Source organism: Amphibalanus amphitrite, unplaced genomic scaffold, assembly GCF_019059575.1.
Source record: "Amphibalanus amphitrite isolate SeventyFive unplaced genomic scaffold, NRLGWU_Aamphi_draft 000740F_arrow, whole genome shotgun sequence".
Classification (NCBI taxonomy): Eukaryota; Metazoa; Arthropoda; class Thecostraca; order Balanomorpha; family Balanidae; genus Amphibalanus; species Amphibalanus amphitrite.
Window position 1 is genome coordinate 338,136 of NW_024882234.1, and position 19,790 is coordinate 357,925.

The 19,790-nt window shown below is 50.7% G+C and overlaps 1 pseudogene; it reads right to left on the minus strand.

The window, feature by feature from the left end:
* Positions 1–10: 10 nt before the first annotated feature.
* LOC122365447 lies at positions 11–17,757 on the minus strand (annotated as a pseudogene).
* Positions 17,758–19,790: the final 2,033 nt, after the last annotated feature.

Consider the following 19,790-nt stretch of genomic DNA (forward strand, 5'->3'; position numbering starts at 1 on the left):
GTATTTCTGCCCTCCGTGTCGTATTTTATTAAGATAATAAAAGCGACCAGGTCAACCAAGGCTTGGCGCTCGCTAAGCAGCGACCATTCACAAACATGGCACATGTTTCGTTATAACTGAGTTGGCAAAATATCGGCGGATGCACCCGACAGTTCGCTGAGCTGGGCTACTGGCCCGCGTGCGACCCCCATTGGTCACTGTCGCACCGGCTGCACCACGTGCCAAGACGGTCGCCAGCGCGATCCAAATGGAACAGACACATACACATCTACAGCACCACTCCGATCCAAACGGCGGGGGACATGCGTGATTCAAACGTGGCGCGGGACCGTACACCTTCAAACAGCTGGGCAGCGCGAGGTCGTACACATTCAAACAGCAGCGCGGGACCATACATATTCAAACAGCAGCGCGGGACCGTAAAATCCAGAAACCGCCGAGCCAAGTCACCTCCGAAGTCCACATAGATATTACATCCAGCCACCAGCGACGCTCTTAGCAGACCCTCGCTCATCGTCAATTCACAACTGGCAAAGCAGCGAAGCAAACACTAACTAGGAGCACTACGTAACGAAAATACCTGGCGCCGCGCGCAGCGAGCGTGCACGAAGCGGGCTGAGGTGCCCGCTCTCACCCCCTAGGACACGTATTATCCGTCAGGTACGAGGCGACGGGAACCGCTCGGGGCCGGCCGCTCTGCTTGGCAGCATTCGTAGATACAAAACGCTCGCCCGAAAAATATCGCCAAGGCACCTATAACTTCGAGCCGCGACGAATTGGCGCCGAAACAATAAAGGAACACCATACACGGGAATTGCACATCTAGCCTCTACAACCTACTGGCTCAGTCGCCGTAGCCCCCCCATTCGCTCTCGCTAACCAGTGTAAAACCAAATACCACCGGCCCCAACAGGCGGAAGCCAGCGCTGCACCATAGCAGCTCCCGTATTCCGTATCCGTAGACGACGCCGCGGATGCACATTGCCGTCTCACGGCTGACAGACCCGTCGCAATAGGTACAATTAGTAATGCCCACTCCGGGCAGCTGTAACTACTGAGAACGTGACTAACTGATGACTAGTCTATAACCAGGTGTCTACTGGCGTTAACAGGTACCCGGTGCAGTATCAGACGGCGCACCCTGTGCCCGGCGCGCTCAGGACCCGTGGTCGGTACTGCCTCCCCACACCTACAGCGCTACGGGGGCCGGCCGCGGGGCGGGCGCGGCCCCGTCAGGTACCGTACAGTCTCTCCCAGTCCGCCGGCCGCCGAGCTGGCGGCTGCTGGGCCGGCGGGCGGTGTATAGGTGGCGGCGCTCCATAAGCGGCGCCCCTAGGTGGCCGCCCCGGGGCCGGCCTGCGTGGTCTGCAGTACGCCGTCCAGCAGCTGCAGCGCCCGGTGCAGGTTCACCTCCACCCAGCAGGGCGTCTCCTTGATGCTCTGCCGCCGGTAGTCGGGCCCCCAGCCCTTGACGAAGCTCAGGCGGAGGATGCAGAGCCGCCGCAGGTCGTCCACGCCGATGCCGGCCACAGAGGAGATGGAGACGGACGACGAGAGGCCGCCGCCGGCGCCGTCACCCTGTCCGTGGCCGGCCACAGCCGCCGCCTGCGCGGCCGCCGCCGCCGCCGCCTGCGCTGCCTGCTGCTGCATCTGCCGGTGGCACTGGTGCAGGTCGAACACCTTGATGTAGGCGGCCGGGTAGATTTTGTGGACGGCGTCGCCGGGCGCGCGGCCCGCCTCCCGGTCCAGGTAGTAGCTCTGCACGAACACGGCGTGGTCGCTCAGACAGCGCAGCCACACGTCGCCCTCGCCCTGCAAGTCCAGTTGGACGCCCTTGCCGATGTGCAGCCTGCCGCCAAACGCACCAAATCGGAGTCAGAGGACACGTCCAGTGGGCAGGGACACAAAATAGAAGCGCGCGAGGTTTACTTCTAGTATTTCATGGGTGTTAATAGTAGAGACTTCAATCAAATTATTACACTACAGTAAAGAGGCACGCACCCGTAAATAACAAGTCAGTAAGTAATTTGTAATTCACAACTACCATTGACCGAAGACCAGGCGCCTAAACCCTACCGAAATCTCAGAACATGCCAACACTTCACAATCGACCGGCCGGCGCTGCACGCGGCGCCCCAGGCCTCACCTGGCGCGTTCGCTCTGCTCTGTGCGGTGCACGTTGCTGAGGGCGCCCAGACAGAAGCGGCTGTCCCCGGATGGGTCCACGTAGCCGTCCACGGTGACGGACGCCATGCTGGAGGGCACTTTGAACGCCTCGCCCACCTGTGGAGCGACGCCTCGGGACGTCAGCCGTAATAATGGTGTAGCGTGTCGACAAACCACAACTCAGGACGTCAGCGATTGTAAAGAGCAGGCGGACAGGCACAATATGTCACGAACAGACAGGAATAAGGTGTCGCAGCAGTGAAGATAATACATGCGGTCCTGCTTGATTTCAGAGACAGTAACAATAATTGATACGGAAACTCCGCGCAACGTCAGAGACGATTGACAAAACGACAACGTAGGGGCGGGACCTGAGAGCTTGACGAATGGACAGGGTAGGGTTTTTTACTTACGGGAACAGGGTACGACATAACGTCAGAGATGGGAACGGAACAATATGGTACTGCGATGTCAGATGAGACAGGGTGTTGTAGAACATCGGGTACCGCGTTCCTCACTGGGTCCCAACGAAAAAGACTGGGTAGCCACGAACAAGGCATGGAATCGCACCACGAGATAGAACGAACTCTCATACAATTTAAAGTAAATGAATCCGCACTTTCGGTAACATGGAAACCGTAATTGGTTGTATGTCGGTATTCTCCAGACAGCTGGTAAGATCGCTCCAGACAGGTAAGGGTCGTGGCGTCTGCCGACACTCGCCTGCGTATCCAGCTCGAAGTAGCTGATGCTGCACCAGAACTCTGGCGGCGGCACGCTGGAGAGCAGCACCTGGGTGTCCTGGTGCTGAACGTGTCCGCCGGCGCCGCCGCCGTCTGTCGGCACCGGTCAGCACCGTCAGCCGCTCCGCAGACACGTGAACACGTGCACACACATGTGATCGTGTGACAAGGATTTCAGTCAGGATAGCACGAGCAAAGATAAAAAAAATCAAAATGAGTCGCGGCATCGACGACAAATAGTGAGATGCACCAATATCCGGGCAGCGCCGCGGCCCGTCGTCTCGCCGGGCGGCCGCTCACTGGGGTGTCACTCACAGTAGCCGGCCGGCCGGTCGGCGCTCAGCGTCGGCGGGTAGCTGAGGGTGGAGGTGGCGCCCGCGGGCCGCTCGGCCCGGCCCGGCCACGAGCCGCCGTACTGGGCCGGCGTGCTGACGGCCGGCGGCGCGCCGCCCAGCCCTCCGTACCCGTTGGCTGACTGCAGGTGCGGAGACAGCGGCGGCAGCGAGGACGGTCCGGCTGGCGGCACAGGGCGGAGCGGTCAAACGCGGGCAAACAGCTGTCACCGGGCATCATGGACGCCTGTCGCCGACACACTGACACACTAACCTGCTGCGCACCTGGATAACCAAAGCAGGCGCTGCAAAAGACCCACAGCAGCGCATTTATCATTACAACGTATAAAGTAAAACTATATGATATGCACCACTGACTGATCTGGAACTGGTGTACCGCTGAGTGTTCGCGGACTACGGACCCGGGGCGGGATGGCCGTGTACTGGTCCCGACTCCGGCCAGCAGCCCTACCGTGCAGTGCGGACGGCGGCCGGCAGTCGGGGCGCGCGCTTACGTGTGAGCGGCTCGGCGAAGGACGGCGAGTCTAGAGCGGCCGGACAGGGCGAGCCAGCGGCGGCGGCAGACGGCGACCCGGGCGCTGCAACACCGACACCGGCACACTGACACCCGGCACACTGACACACTGACACCCGGCGAGCGACACCGGCACACTGACGCCCGGCACACCGGCACACTGACACCCGGCACACTGACACACTGACACCCGACGAGCGACACCGGCACACCGACACACCCAGAAGCGCGCACTGACACACAGACAGCGGAGTTACGGGCAGGCCACACTGAACCTGAGCGCGGCACACGAGCCAGCACACAATGGCACACTCAGCAGAGGATACCAACACGTCGGTGCGATGCCCGACTAAAGTTAGTTAGTAAAGTAAAGTAAAGTAAAGTAAAGTTAAACGTATCACACCCAGCTCGTGTGGCCCAAGGTCTGAGTACTGAGTAGCGAGTGTCACATGACTGGCGTTACCAATGCATCAGCTGAATAATTTGTGTATGTACCGAAGCCCACTATCCGCATTATACCTCAGCCCCAGTTACACTTCAGCTGACACTGTCAAACCTCGCGGGACTGTTATCAGCAGCCACACCAACCCCAACCTAACCAGGGGAACCCACGTGAATCCATCCCGTTCAGTTACACCAAATGACTGAATCCGGGGGAAGTCATCCCAATTCCCATACCAACCCGTTCAGGCTTTTTCACAAATTAAATCATTGAGCGGGAGTTAACCCACACCAATCCATCCGGGAGTTATAACCCCTCAGCACATTCCACGAAAAATTGTCCGACACTAGCACACCCAAAAGAACACCGAAATATCAATCTGGCATCTGTACGAAGAAATATAAAGCCCACACCGACACATCCAGCAGGAGTTATCCACAGCCCACACCAAAACATCCAGCAGGAGTTATCCACAGCCCACACCAAAACATCCAGCAGGAGTTATCCACAGCCCACATCAAAACATCCAGCAGGAGTAGCCCACACCATGAACATCCAGCAGGATTTACCTGACGCACAAACCAACACATCCAGCGGGAGTTTTCTGAAGCCCACACCAGCTGCAAATCCGGTAGGAGTTAGCAGCAGCCAAGAACAAGTCGGCTGACCCAGTGCACGGGCTCAGCCAGGGAAGGGTTGCAGCACGTCCAGCACTCACTCTGTGACGGCGGCAGGCCGAACGGCGGCGGCATCCCCAGCAGCATCGACTGCTGCTGCTGCTGCTGCTGCTGCTGCTGTCGCTGGGCGGACGGCGTGGGGGACAGCAGAGGGTCGCCGCAGCCGGACGGACCGCCGGCCTCGTCCCGGCCCAGGGAGTATTCGGTCTTGACGCCGGCCGGGCCCGGCTGGTGCAGCTGCAGGCCCGACAGGTCTGGCGGCCGGGACCGGGCACCCGGTCAGACATATCGGCACGCAGAGATAAACACCACAGTCAGACATTGGCCCAGGCGGCTGAACCCTGGCTCAGACCACCAGGCACCGAGTCGGACAGCCAGACATTGGCTGAAACAGTCCCACACCAGCTCAGTGACAGACATCAACTCACATGGCCAGACATTTTCGGTCATAAGAAGGCAAGACGGGCTGTAAAAATATAGCCTATATGACGCTGAGGCACTCGGCGTGTCCCAGCTCTGTGCAGAGCGCCGACACCTAATATGGTTCGTAGTGCAGGGGCGCCTCAGGTGCAGAGCGCCGACACCTAATATGGTTCGTAGTGCAGGGGCGCCTCAGGTGCAGCTGCCTCTCTCACCGATGCCCGGCGACACGACGCGCTCGTAGTGGTATGGGTTGACGCAGACGGCGTCCGCCTTCAGCTCGAAGCCGTACTGACAGAACTTGGCGTGCTTCAGCTCGTTCTTGTGCAGGTCGGGCCAGCGCCAGATCTTGGCGTACACCACATGAGGGAAGCCCTTCCTGCCAGCCACCTATAGCACACAGCACAGCAAGTTTGTCAGAGCACATGCACAGCAGGGGGGGGGGGGTACTAGACGCTGATTTACCTGTGAGGAGAATACAGAATATGTAGACGGAGTAGCGAGGTGATACGGACATATGAGAGAAAACGGCTTAGGAGTACTCCATGATTGATATCACTATAAACGGACCCGTTTATAAGGATTGTGAGGTGCGAGCCCGTTTTGTCGGGCCAAAACTGGTGGGGCCAGTTAGTATTCCAGTAGTAACACAGTCAGTCATAACGCTGGCGTTCACAGTTCGCACCCACCGGGCATAGTTGGTAGTATACCTGCAGCCGTCGAGTGAGCGCGGGATGGTGACACACTCTCTTTCTCCCTTCCCTCCTCTCCCCTCCCTACTGGTACCTGCAGGCGTCCGCCCAGTGTGCGCGGGATGGTGACACACTTGGTCTCCCCCCTCCCTTCCCTCCTCTCCCCTCCCCACTCGTACCTGCAGCCGTCCGTCCAGTGTCCGCGGGATGGTGACACACTTGGTCTCCCCCCTCCCTTCCCTCCTCTCCCCTCCCCACTCGTACCTGCAGCCGTCCGTCCAGTGTCCGCGGGATGGTGACACACTTGCTCGGGTGAGCGCCGTTCGTGGTGATTGCCGTGATGAGTGAATCGAGCTCATCGCGCTTCTCCTGTGAAGGAAAATATAATATGACTTCTTCAGCTAGTTACACAAGTAGCTTGGAATCACTAGCCAGGGTCTATGCTCACCACAGACCGGTACTCGCATGAAGTTACAGTAAGCAGTACAGTCCATGGTGCCAAACGTCACCGGTGGAGTGTCGAGTAAGACGGGGTCAGCGACTCCAGGGGACAGTCTAGATGACAACCCATTGAAGGGGCGACTCAGAATCGGCAGCAGAATGCAGGACAGCTAAACCACTCAGGAATAAAAGAATACTGTTTTTATAAATGTAGTCCGAACATTTTGATAGAAAGGATTCACAAAGATAGAGCCCAAAGCTTGTTGTGATAGAACACAAAGCTTGTTGCGTTGGCCCTGCCCTCTACCCTCCGATCGCGCAATTCCAGTTCCATGGCAGAATTTAGAGTCCAAAGTTTAACCCGCGCCCCACTGGGGTCTGCGTATAACTCGCCCTACTGGGGAGGCGCTATTCATAGCCCCCCTCCTAACTCCGAAACTACTGGGCCGATCGTCAAAATTCAAACGGCGTCTGATAGCCCAGGAAAAACTGTCGATCGAAACCTAATTTCATTGACCTCGAGGTCACCGATGACGTCACAGGTCAGGTCAAAGTAAAAATTATTAGCATTTTGGCTTGTCATATTTGGCTTGGCCGCCGTCTTACAAGTCAGATCAGGCTCATTTTTGTGTTACACACTTGTGAACAGATGCTCTAGATACCCTGAGGGTACCAAACTTGTACTTTGATTTTCAGGTCAGGGTCAGGTCATCACAGGTCACGGAAATATATATTAAGCGTCGGTCACGTGACACATGTTTTATGGTTCATTTAGGCCATAGATTTCGAATTTGATGTCGTTTGTGTCATTCGAGGTCATTCTGAGTTGAATTTAGCTTAGGTCAGGTCACTTTCAGGTCAAAAAAGGTCAAATTTTAAGTTAAAATTTTTCAACAAAAAAGGTGTCTATTTGATGCAGCTTGAGCTCAGGAACACGATGGTGCTATTTATATTGGTGTACGATGTCAAATACGTACTGAAAAATTGATTTGAAAAATTTATAATTGTGATTTTTTTGCAATAATCCGGATAACTTTGCCATTTTTGAAGATATTTAGCAAAAACTTGCTACACTAAGTCATAAGCATGTGTTCTGTCACATATATTCCGTTTTTTTCGAAAAGTCAATAAGTTTTTGAAAAAATATAAAAATATAAATTTTGAATTTTATTATATATAATTTTCAAAATTTTCAAAATTTTGAAAATCTGAGATAGCAGTTTGATAGCGCAGTCTATTTTGAGTCCTCTCATGCAAAGAAATTGGATCTAGCTTAAATACTGAGCTCTTGGGAGCGATTGCCATGGTTCAATGTTTTGCGTCGAAATCGGCCGAACATGACGTCATTCTGACGTCATTTCCGGCCGACCTATGGTAGCTACGAAGTTTATATTTTGACACAAGGTGTCAAATTGATGCAGCCGAAGGTACTGAAAGTTTGGCGTCGATACGTCGAGCGGTGGTTTGAAAGTTATTGCAGAAAAACGGGAGGGGGGCTATGAATAGCCCCCCCCCCAGTGGGGCGCGGGTTAACGTGCGCACATAGCCGCGCACGGCCGGTCCCCTCACTGACTTCGCCTGGCTATACGGCCTGCCATCAAACGCAACCATACCTGTCAGGAGGCCCAGTTGCTAGATAAGGTCAAGAATCATAGCACGCAAACTAAAGAGGTTACTGATTGTCAGCTTGATTGCTTTTTGGGCCCCTCTGTTCTGAACGGTGTAATGGCGGGGGTATAATAGTGGGCCACGTTTCTATTATAGAAACATCACTCCTGTCACCGTTAGCCGTTAGAAAAATATGAAACTTAATGCCGCAAATGCACTTTCGAAATCAATGTTTATTTTGGTACAGGCTTGATCCACTTCGCTCCTTGACCGAAATGAAAAACACCGTTCCAAAAGTCGCACATTGCGGCTAACGAGAGAAAATAAACTAAGAAATAAGTTTAAACATAAAGATGAAACCTTTCTTGAATGTCACTTTGACACTTGTTAATCAGTGAATGCATCGCCCTTGGCTCTGCATATTTACTTTGACTGTTTCAGAATAAGCTATAATTAATGACCCCGTTTCAATCAGTTTTTCTCATCCCAGGGCCCCCTTTTTCCTTAATTTTCTAAGCACAAAAATGTGGCAACAATTTCGTTGCTAGGCAACAAACGCACAGTACCCCCCGGTCGCGACATCCTCCCCACCAGTGTTCACAAGGGGGAACACGAAATAGGTCACTCGCGATACAGGCCACACGTTCCTGACACCCCTCGGTGTCTTTCACTCTGCACTTAACGACCACACCGTGTCAGCTCTGATCACTAACGGCCCATGCCGATTCTGTCACGGCTCGCGTTGACTTACGCAGGTCACAAATGTGGGTGCTAGCCACGCGGATCATTATCAATGTCTTCGAACACAGAACGTATCCCATTCATCAAGATCAACATTACTTTCACGGTTCGTCTCACATGAACATCACATATTGGGCCAGTTGGCCGTGCACCCCGTCGCAGTGCCCGTCGCACGGATTCTCCGATGATTCCGATTTAGAGGCTTAGTTGAGACTCTCCAAGAGACACAACTTCGTTGTCGGGCGAACATACGTCCCACTCTTTGTCTTCACTTCCGCTGATCTGACTCCTCCGTCAGAGCCTGGGTAGACTCTTGTGATGCGTCCCAATTCCCAGTATCCTCTAGGACTCTGACTGTTGACGACCAAGACTACGTCGTCTATCTGCAGATTCTTCTTTTCTGCCTTCCATTTCTGTCTGTTTATCAGCGTAGGAAGGTACTCCTTGAGCCACCCTTTCCACAGATGTTCAGCGAGGATCTGAACTTGTTGCCATCTCCTCCGTCCAACAACATCAGCATCAGCATCATTGAATACCCCTGGCGGTAGTCCTTCTCTTCCATCAGATGAGCCCAACAAGAAGTGGTTAGGCGTAAGAGGTTCGGGGTCTTGAGATCACTGCTAATGTAGGTCAGTAAATCAAAGTAAATCAAAATTTACATTGGCAAATCAACAAACCCGGAGCCCGCGCCAGGGAGTGGGTACATGTAGCGCAGGCCATGACTTACACTATCTGATCCACACATTTCAGTTGTGGTTACCAGGGTAGGGCTAGAAGAGCGCCACAGGCCAGACACTCGTCTATTAGGCGACAGTGACCCAGAGGGAGCGCGGCTCAATCGTTCCCCTGAACTAGGCTACATCCCTGCCACCAATGGAGCTACGGGATTTCAGCATACATATTACATATTGCATCATAATTGGTAGTTCAATGTTCATGGGGAAAACACACCAATCCGCTTACGACCGGTTTCGCTTATACACTAAATAAGTGATGCCCCATTCAGTAGAGGAGAGAGCCTAAGAATGGTCTAGATTTAGAAGGTACCTATATCAAATATGACGCTGCACCAGTGACGGTATAGACGGGCTTCGACTGATAAAGCCTTAGCAGAGACGAACTACGATGACAGCGCGTCCTGGCTTTCAACTTCCAAGCATCCTCCACTGGCTACCTTTTGTAGTACATATATTTGATTGAACCCTCGTCCGGCCGGACTGTGACTCGAGTCACAATACGTCCAGGGGTTTACTGAACAGCACAGATCACGGTCATCTGATCTTCACGGCGATAGCGGTATAGAGTAAAGGCTGAAACAGACTCTTTCCGCGTTCAGGAAATCGCATGCGAGAGCCTATTCAAATACATTATAATTCTTCTCGTATCAATCGCTCGCGGGAGTGTGCTTCCATGTATTTGAATAGGCTCTCGCATGCGATTTCCTGACTGCGGAAAGAGTCTGTTTCAGGCCTAAAACACTCACAATGCAGAGAAACAGCTGCCTTAAAAAGATCACCAATGGATAGCACAATCTGCTGGACATCACTGCCCAAGAAGGTACCCGAAATAAACTGACCTTGAGCTTCCTGATGAGACTCTCGATGGCCCTTTGGAGAAGGCTTCTGACTCGCCACCCTGCCGGTGGCACATCAGACTGTGTACGATGCTCAAACAGGCATCTGAAGAGGTGAGTGGCTGCCCAGTCGGGGTGGGACTTAGCAGCATTGTGGCCACCACCGGTTTCCTGTCGAGAAGGTATCAGCCATGGTCAGGATGACATCGACTTGCAGAACAGCATCCTTGTCCTATATGTACAACAAAATTGTATGCAAGGGAGCGTTTCCTTTAGCCCGCGCCCCGCTGGGGCTTCCCCATTTCCACGCGTTGCTGGGTGGAGGCGTGTTTGAATAGGTACCCCCTCCCCCTCTAACTCGCTTCTTGGGCCATGTAGCGACATGCCGTAGGCGGCATTCGGAAGAGCGCCAAAAATCAGGACGATATTACTTCGGCCATTTTTAGGTCAGGTTAAAGATCAGATAAGCAGACTAGGTCATCAAAGGCCAAATTTCGGCTATTTCAATGATTTTCAACAAAACGGTGCGCCGCACTGTGGTCCCAACTGATCAAGCAATGGCATGCTATGTCATTTCGGCCTGGAACATGCCGACGTCTGGTTCAGCTCCCCATGACAGAAATGTTAGACCTTTATTTTGTATGCGGCTGTTCGGGTGAACAATCTGTAATTCTTGACCCAAGGTCCGTTCGCGACATCGTCCCGAGGACAAGGAAAGTGCAATGCAGGGGTGCAGCCAGAACTACAATCCCTTGGGGATTAACGATTAGGGACCGGAAAGTGTGGTCATAGATAAAAAGAGGTCAAAACTTTGCCGGATCCTGTACTAACTAGTTAGTACCCACTACCCAGGCTGGAAAAATATATGTTATACTGAATATGTCCGGCGTAGTGGCGGGATTGCGACAAAAATGTCAGCGTACGTCCGGCGAAACTTCGCATGCGCCGAATTCCGCGCATGGTGGCAGCAGAATGTTTCGGAGCAGGGCAGCCGCATAATTTTTTGGCAAATGACGGTCACCGAATTTAGTCAGCACGCTGGTCAATCTAGCAGCAGATTTACCCTACAGGCGGCTCTGAAGAGGGTTCGGGATGAGACGTCCCCGCCCCGGTTGCACTTTGCAGAGTGCTCAAACTGGAGAGCGGCCCTGCGTCTACTCAGCGGAGGAGCGGCCGGCCAGGTAAGGCCTCCACCCTTGGGACGGAGATGGATAGGTATGGAAGACCTTATTAAACATCGCCGAGCGTCATTAAAGAAATACTGCAGCCAGGTTCCTGCAATCCTGCCCACTGCCGTATCGAGGGGTATAAGAGCCAGGTCGACCAGGCAAAACAAGTGGCCGCCCTGCCGTCTGACGCCCGCACGCTGACCCGGATGGTTCATTGTGCGACCTCAGGTCAATGGCGCGACAACTGGTCCGAGTCACTATTCAAGCCACTTCTCGGGAGCACGCCGCCGCTCCCTAGGCATCCCTGGAGAGGACCGAGAGGACACCGTTTCGGTACACCTGGCTCCAGGTGAGGGCAGGGCCCGAGCCACTGGGGCCGCGCCCCAGTACCTGCAACGAATTGGCCGTCTCTACTCTGAGGCGTGCCAGCAGTGCTCAGACAAGCGGTGTCCACTGCCCCGCGCGCCGTGTGCTGAGAAGAGGCTGATGTGCCGGGGCATGTGCTGCTCCGCTGCCCGGCCCTTGCTGGCGCCTGCCAGCATCGTACACAGTCACACCGCTCCGCCGATTTTTGTGGCCGCAGAATTTCCGGTAAGGGCCTTGCTTCACGGCACGGCGGTACAGTGTGTTAAGCGTGGCCCTGTTCGGTCGCTGTTTTTATATCAGCGTGCTGTCGGTTTTCCCCATATAAGGAAGTTATTGCTGGCGCTTCTTGGCCTCTTATTGGTCTGACCACTTGAATTCGACCAATGAGGAGCCAAGAAGTATCAGCATGCACACAGCCTGCTGATAAATAAACGGGGGTGAACAGAGCTTGTATTGTGGTATGTATTGGGGTTCTGCTGAAATATAAACTTATTCGGACGCTCAAACATGGGAGTGTCCAAGGCCCCTGGATGCTCTATCTGGTAGATACGGGCGTCCGGCGTAGTGTGGATGTTTTCCAGTCAATAACTACTAACCATGAATTTCTTCATAGAATGATGGCCATATTATGCGAATTAGCCCATGTCTTAAAGACGGACGCTCAAACATGGGAGTGTCCAAGGCCCCTGGGAATTGATGGGAAACAAACATGGGAATTGATCCCTAATGCAACTGTCCAAGCGCCTGTTCATCCAAAAAAACATTTTTAGAAAAGTGCTTCAGCAAAAGTAAAAACTTGTGAACTGTCAGCTGAAAAGGGTAGATGAAAAGCATCAAGCAACAACTAATTAGCAATTCCCGACTGGAAAAAATGCACGCTTTCGTCGAGAACTCGAGCGTAGTTGGGCGTTTGCGCCGAAATTTTTCGGCGTACTTCGGCGTAAATCGACGGCTTGCGCCGAAATTTTCGGCGTAGGTACTTCGGCGTAAATCGACGGTTTTCTCTATCCCTCTATCGCAAACGGATCCGGAGCAGTCGCGAAAAACCCGTCAGGGGGTGGCACCAACCCCCCTCGGCCGGCGAGGGTTAAATATCTTCGGGAGTTAAACATAAATATCACTTATCTTGTCTCGTGTTCGTCTCAGGGTATTTAAGTCATGTTCAGTGAACCTGATTGCGACTCTCCCACGGCGGGAACAGTTCACCGATCGAGAGTGAGGTTATGGATTGTCGGATCCCCTAGTTCAGATAACGTATGCTATCGTTTGCGTATTGACCGTTGTGATTCCTGTATTTCCGGCGTGTGGTTTGCGAGCGGACGCTGACAATCGGTCCCGCGTGGCCTGGTATCTGCCCGATCCCATCGGCCGTGCTTGCACCACGCCTGTTGAAGGCCCCGTCAGGCGTCAGTCACCGGCTGGGCACATACTGCTGATTAGAGCCGGGCAACAAAATAAAGGTTACGCTATGGAACATGCCAGTGAGTTTGTGAGTCAGGAGATTTTGTGATAGCGAACGCTGGTGCTCGGTCCCGCATGGCCTGCTGATGTCTATTGTCTGCCCGATTCCGTCGACCGTGCCAACAACCGTCTGTAGACAGTAGTCACTGGAAAACAGCCACACACACACCCCAGCCCCCCCCTCGACGAAAAGTGCGTGGCTACAGCCTGCAGCCATCAGTAAGCCTTGAAAATTTTCGGCGCATGCAGGGCTGTCTCATCCCTATCTCCGTAACGTGTCGTGTGCGACCAATGACGTCACGGCATTGCGGCGTTCTGATTGGGCGGCAGCTCTGAATCGCCCGGCTGGTGGTCCCCGCTCGACAAGCTCACGTGCGCCGACTAGACATTTGTAGTCGCATTGACGGCAGAAAAAGTGAGGTAATGCAGAGCTCTGAATATACTTGAATAGTCTAAGCCGTTAGTAATACTTAAAAACGTCAAATAGGTTTCTTGTTCGTCTTGATTTGAGCTTTTATGTGATATAACCTTTACCTTAGTGTCGAGGTTGGCAGCTATGTGGGAGAGCACTAAAGTTGGGTCATTTTCCATAGGATTGCATTACAGCCGTCCGACCCTTCGTACCAGTGACGTCACGTCACGGAAATCGCTGCTTCGGCCTAATGAGCATACCTTCTATATAGGGCCTTGCGGCGCATGAAGCATGGCTGGTCGGAAACACGGAGGTCCCCAAGCGTTTTCGTTTTAATTATATGAATCCAATTAGTATCACAACATGCTATAATCCAACTATCTAACATTCCCTGCCAGTAAAATGCAACAGCTTACCATTTAAAGCTGGCAAAAGTGACCCCAAAACACCACAAGCCTCACCCCTCGCAACCGACGCTGACGCCATGCTGGTTACGGCGGATGAACACAATTTATAAACAATCAAGGCTGCAAAAATATCAGATGCGTTTCGCGTGCACAATTTTTTATCGCAGCCAAATGACAAACAATACCAAGGTTCTCAAATTGTTATGTCTAAAGCGCGGACAACTTTAAATTTGAGAAAAGCGATTATTACTCGATGAAATTCAAAGAGGTGTCCTTACCTAACCTAACCTAACCTAACCTAACCTAACCTACTGATTTTTGCCTACCGAGCTTAAAGAAGCCTAACCTAACCTACTGATTTTGCCTACCAGGCATAAAGAAACCTAACATAACCTAACCTAACCTAACCTACTGATTCTTGCTTACCGGGAATCCTAACCTAACCTAACCTAACCTAACCTAACCTACTGATTTTTGCCTACCAGGCATTAAGGAACCTAACCTTACCTAACCTAACCTAACCTACTGATTTTTGCCTACCGGGAATCCTAACCTAACCTAACCTAACCTAACCTAACCTACTGATTTTTGCCTACCAGGCATTAACCCGCGCCCGGCTGGGGGTCCTGGATTTCCACGCCCTGCTGGGGGGGTGTTTGAACACCCCCCCCCCCCTAGTAACTCGGCTCCTGGGCCACGTAGCGATACGCGGAAGGCGGCGTTCGAAAGAGCGTCAAAAATAATGACGAAATCACTTCGGTCAATTTTTTGCTCAGGTCAAAGGTCAGGTCACCAGAGGTCATTGAAGGCAAAATTTCGCCGATTTCCAGGTCGAATGTCGAAAATTTCCAAGAAGCCAACGCATAACTCGGGAACCAATAGAGCTACAGCGCCGCAGAAAAGCGCATTCGATAGCCCTATTAACGCCCTTTCTGAGTAATTCGCTCAGATTCGACCTAACGTCAACGGTTTTGCCTGCAGGGGGCAAAAACTGCAAAAATAGCCGATTTTTTCGGAAACAGTTTTTCTGCAATAACTTTTGACCCAAGCCTTGTACGAGCTTACTTTTACCGGCATCGTGTTTCTCTCGTCAAGACGCATCGAATGAACTATAACTTGACCTTGAAAGGTCAACTTGAAAATTTGACCTCAGGTCAAGGTCATGACCTGACCGGAAAGGGTCATGTTGCATATCAGTCGATCCGTATCGTCGAGCTGAACACATCTAAGGCGTTTTCATTGCTCTAGCATGCCTCTATCAAAAGTTATTTGCGAAAAACTGTTAGATACCATTCGTGACCTAAGATGACCTCAGGGCATAAACAAGGGTCACGGACACCATTTTCATGTTCTGTGTGTCTAAACCACTTGTAATTCGGTGTTTGGGAGTGTTTATAATGTCTTTCGTCCAAAAGAGGAGCATTTCAATTTTCTCCCATTGACTTATAATGGGGAGGTCGCAAAATTGACCTGACCTTAGGTCACCGATATCAAAATTCCGAGATATACATTTTATAGATACTTTTACCCTTATCAATCGTTGAAAGTTTCAAAGCGATCGGTCACTCGGTGTAGCTATGACAGACATTGAAACTTTTTATGAGGTGAGGTCACTTCAAGTGACCTGGTGACCTGACCTTGAATGACCTTGGTCTGAAATTTTCACAACATGTGTAGAATTGATGTATGATAAGGTGTACCAAAAACGGCGGCGCTCCGCGCCGCCGTTTTTGAGATATTCGCGAAAAACCACAAGGGGGGGTGTTCAAACACCCCCCCAGCAGGGCGCGGGTTAAGGAACCTAACCTAAAACCTAACCTAACCTACTGATTTTTGCCTACCGGGAATCCTAACCTAACCTAACCTAACCTAACCTAACCTACTGATTTTTGCCTACCGGATAAGGAAATAGTTACTTGCAGGAATAGATTGCAGGCAATAGTAAATCAAATATTTTCAGGTTAAGTGGTCATGCATCAGGCTTCAGGCCTTCGGCCTGAAGCCAGATACATAACCATTTAACCTAAAAATATTTGATTTACTATTGCCTGTAATCTCTCCTAAGGCTTGCCTTCGGCACTGCACTGCTTCGCCACGAGTTGGCCACCGACGAAAACATGCACAGTACAGGCGAAGAAATGTTGGACGAAGAATGAAAATATGTACAGACAAAAAAATGCAGGGACCAAAAAACGAAAATAAGAAAATGCACGAACGAAAATATTTACGAACGAAACATTTCTGAAGACTTTTTCAGAAAAGTCGCTATCATTCGTCGACAGATCTGGCGCATCTCGTGAGGCGCTTTACCGAAAAAGAAAATTACCGAATTCTCTTCTATCAAAAATTAAAAATACAGAACCGTAATGTAATTCCAAAATTTGTGTATATCTATCACTTTTCATAAAAATAGTACCCCCCCCCCCCCACCCAAAACCCCGGTTTCCCACAGTTCCCCTAGTGTGTTGGGTTTTATGAAGATACTACATTTCTGCGTAATGGTATTTAACAACAATTTACATGTTGACAACAGACCGTTGTGCGGCTCCACCGAGATCGTGGTAAGAATACGATTAGTTAGCTTTTGGTCTTAAAATTATCGATCAGATAACTGGAAACCACATTATTCTTACTAAACATGAGTTTCTCTATAGAATGATGTCTATATTATAGGGATTAACTAATTTTTGAAGCGGGGACCTCCATGTGTACCGCCGCATGGCTTGGTAAATAATTTCGGCGCATAAACCCTTGCGCCGAAATTTCGGCGCATCAACTCCGCCGAGAACTTCAGCGTAGTGGAGGCATTTTTTCCAGTCGTAGCATGACATGACCAGTGACTACTGTTTTCCCTGCCCACGGTCCACTTAAAGGAAATAGTTCACTTTCACGAAATTATTTTTTGCAACGGATTTATGATTTTTTATGTTCAAAATAATCAGCAAAGAAATAAAACCTTTTTATAACAAAAGATTATTTTCTATATTTTGATATAGGAAGAACTTTTCAGTTTCTGTAAGGCACACGCGATCCAGTATGAAAAGAGCATGGGTCCCGAAAATTCTTCAGAAACAGAGAAATTATCGCAGCCACCGGCATTTGGGCGATCTGCTCGATCTGATAATGTTCCCCTGAATGTCCTAATTGATCAGTACGAGAATTTCTCTAGAGTTCTCGTAGATAATTTCTCTACTTTCTGAAGAATTTTCGGGACCCATGCTCTTTTCATACTGGATGGAAATATATGCAAGGCACACATCCTCAACGCAAGACACCTTTTTCGGGACGAGAAATAGAATATCTTTGCCTAGGGTGATCGTTGGGCTGTAAAAGCTCCTGATTTATGCTCGTCTCAGCCCAAGCTACGGAACTGCTATTCCAGTTCAAAACCCATGTTAAAAAGTGAACTATTTCCTTTAAAGAAACGCTGAACTAAGTCAACTTACCGGGCGATATTCGAGGCGAGAGATTTCAATCTTGTTTTGAATAAATGAATTTTAATACCGCGTATTTTTCATCCTTCAGCGCCCCTTCAGCTGCCTCGCTCCAGCCGCTCCAGCTACCCAGCTACCTACCTCTCTCTCTATGTCCGAACGACGGTTTTCATATATACCCTGTTCTATATACCCTGGTGAAAACAGGGCGCCTGGGGCGATTTGATCAAGGTTCGTGAAATTCACATGTGACGTTTCGTATGTAAACTGTAGAAGGCCCATGGAGGGGGGAGAAGTTCCAAATATCACGTGACTAATATGCCCTCCGGCGCCCTGTTTTCACCGGCGTCCCTCTTTTCGATGCCAAGAGTATACCAAGAGTAGCCATATTGTTTCCCTTTCTTGATGAAGGTAATACTTTGCTATCATAAATGAAATTTCATTATAAATTAAATTTCTCACTTCGAAATACAAGCTATTTAAAAAGAATCCATAATGAATCACTTTAAAAGCAACTAATGTGACGATTTCGCTAGTAAATAAATTTTTTATTTAAAGTAGAAAGACGATATCTATGGATCGAATGTGATTTATCCTTTATTCCTGAATTTGGTAGCTATTTTTACTATTCGTTTACGGTGCATTGTTTACAAAATACACGCAACGTGCGCGCGCTGCACGCCGGTTTATCAAAATCAAGATGGTACCACTTTTTCCTATTTGAATTTGACACCTTCATCCAAGGCTATATATAAGGCCACAAAGCCTTCATCTCTCGGATTTTTACGAAATTTCGTCATAGGGGTAATCGGGGGTTCTGAATCCACCTCAACCTGTAACCATTTGAGGCTGATCAGGTAAGTATTTTTTTTTACTCATAAGGTATAACCTTTTTTATCTTGCGTTGCAAAAGGGTCGCAATCGATCCCTCGGGTCATATCTAGCCGCAGCCTCGGGTTCCAGATGTGTGTATCTTACCCCTTCCTTACCCCTTAAATCGACCCTTAAAGGGACTATCCCACCTTTAACATGGGGTATGAGTTGAGATAGCCAAGTTTGCGGCGAGGTTCAGAAACCACTATCTATCTAGGTTGCAACCCCCGCGGCCTCTTGGTGTTGAAGAAATTCGTTCCCTTCATTTGAAAATGGGCCTTGTACAAGGTCCTATCTTCAGCATGGAGCGACCGTTAGTGTGACGTCACCTCGACCTCGTTTAGTCATTCTGATTTAAATGGGTTTGTTCGTTGAAAAATCGCTTAAAACTTGGTCTGAACTTTGCTGTGGTGCCTACAGAGTAAAAGAATCAGCTTTTTGACAGTAATGTGGCCTGGGGAAGTAGGTAATTTTGGGCTATGACGTCACATATTTGAAAGTTTGTGTTTGGATATGGGAAGCCAAAGATGTTTAATGAAAAATAAATGCCAGAACCGTGTTCCTGATCATCCAATCCATAAAGTCGGGCACAATTTAACTGGTTTTAACAACATTTTAGAAGGTGGGATAGTCCCTTTAAGGGAAGGAGCGCGTCAAAAATGCATCTAGGGTTCGTCTGATCGCCAAAATAAGGGCCGATTAACTAGGGGTAAGTGGTAGATGCATGTACACCTCAATCTGGAACCCAAGGGCCAAGGCTGCGGCTAGATATTGACCCGAGAAATCGATTGCAACCCTTATTTTGGCGATCAGACGAACCCTTGAGGCACTTCTGACGCGCCCCTTCCTTTAAGGGCGATAAGGGGTAAGGGGTAATTGATGCACACATCCATGGAACCCTGCTGCGGGTAGATTGACCCGAGGAATCGATTGCCGCCCTTTTTTGGCGATCAGACGAACCTTTGAGGCACTTTTGACGCGCCCCTTCCTTTAACCCGCGCGGGGCTGGGTCTCCAGCCGAACGCGCGGGGCTGGGGGGAGGTAAATTTTACCCCCCCCCCCCCCTGGGCCCTGTTTCACCGGTGATAGCAGCACGCCGATTTTACGACTTGTCAAATTGGGTTTCCATGGAGACATCAACAGGCCCATTGCTCCAACACTACCACAAGTGTGACGTCAGCTCGCGCAATTTGATAGCAGCGTGGTAGCAGCAGCCCGTGAAACACCGCCCTGTTATCTCCCGAACTAATGGTCCGATTTGGAAAATTCAAACGCCGATCGAAAAATCTTATCACGAA